This window comes from Sinocyclocheilus grahami, unplaced genomic scaffold, assembly GCF_001515645.1.
Source record: "Sinocyclocheilus grahami isolate Dianchi unplaced genomic scaffold, SAMN03320097.WGS_v1.1 scaffold5465.1, whole genome shotgun sequence".
In the NCBI taxonomy this organism is placed as follows: domain Eukaryota; kingdom Metazoa; phylum Chordata; class Actinopteri; order Cypriniformes; family Cyprinidae; genus Sinocyclocheilus; species Sinocyclocheilus grahami.
The window spans coordinates 7040-8211 of NW_015510145.1; the positions used below are offsets into that span (position 1 = coordinate 7040).

General features: G+C 33.4%; 1 protein-coding gene across 1 annotated transcript in view; it reads left to right on the forward strand.

The window, feature by feature from the left end:
• The first annotated feature begins 398 nt into the window (after positions 1-398).
• Positions 399-1172, forward strand: part of LOC107577224 (protein-tyrosine kinase 2-beta-like) — a 4104-nt gene continuing 3330 nt past the window's right edge. Inside the window, exon 1 of the mRNA XM_016263324.1 lies at positions 399-567. The gene's annotated coding sequence lies outside the window, so the exon portion shown is untranslated. The remainder of the gene's footprint in view (positions 568-1172) is intronic.

Genomic DNA, 1172 nt, shown 5'->3' on the forward strand with positions numbered 1-1172 from the left:
TTTTTTTTTTTGGCTTGAGGGATGAACATTAAATTTGATTTGTTATATACTGAAAATCTTACTCTCTGCTAATTTTTAATTTTTGTTTTTTTTATTTCATGTGCTTTTGTCATTTTAATTATTATTATGTTTTAATATTTCTAGTTCTATTTTCGCTTTGATTTATATTATACATTTTTATTAATATATATCTTCATTTTTTTATAATATATTATGTTTTTATTTGTATTTATTCAGTTGTAGTATTTCATATTAAACTTAATTTATTCAGTTAGTTCCCAAGGCAACATTTATAACTTTCATCAAGTTTTTCATCTTAATATTGACATTTTATTTGATTTCAGTTACCGAAATGATTTGTCATTTTTAGTTAACAATAACAACACTGGCGTTGATGCGCCTATTCCTGAACATTTCCTTTAATCTTTCTTATTTCAGTCAGTAGCCACTGCTTAATGATCACATCCATATTCCATCTTCTGCTGTCTTTTGACTTTGTGTTTTGCTGTGTTTCTCTCAGCTTCTTCCCAGGCTCCTCCGGTGAAGCCCCCGCGGGTGTCTGCTCAGGTAATTGCGGTTTTAATGTGGTTAGGGATGGGCTGAATGCCAGCACAGACTTCTGATCTCTTTTTGAAGCCGCTCAGTAAAGGTGTCAGCCGTCCTTTGGAAGTTTCCAGACGAGCAGCAATCAAAGTGGTGGTTTTACTGGGAGCTCTGTGACTAAAACCTGATGAGCTTTGGGGCTTGTGAGCTCACCTTGATAATGGCTCAGTAGAAAGAGGATGAGCAAGGCTTTTTTTTGAGATTCCCTCACCACCAATCTTCAGATTTCAGCCTCGGTGAAGCTGAAATGAAACCAGTCTCCTGTCTCCGAGCTGCTGTATGCAGTGGCTAATAGTAGCTTTGGTCAGCAGGACCAAATGAGAGTAAAAATGGCTTTAGGGAGTAAATAAAATAGAGAGACTGCTTTTTAAAAAAGATGTTCAACATACATGGTTCAGGGTTATTACAGTAAAAAAGTGCAAAGTTTTACTTATACTTTACTTATAAATATAAACATTAACTGAAATAAAGTAAAAGTAAAATACTCAAAAGTAACCTTATTTTATTTCTGCTAGTTGCCAAGGCAAAATTTCTCATTTTCACTTATGTTCTTAAAAAAAAAAAAAAAA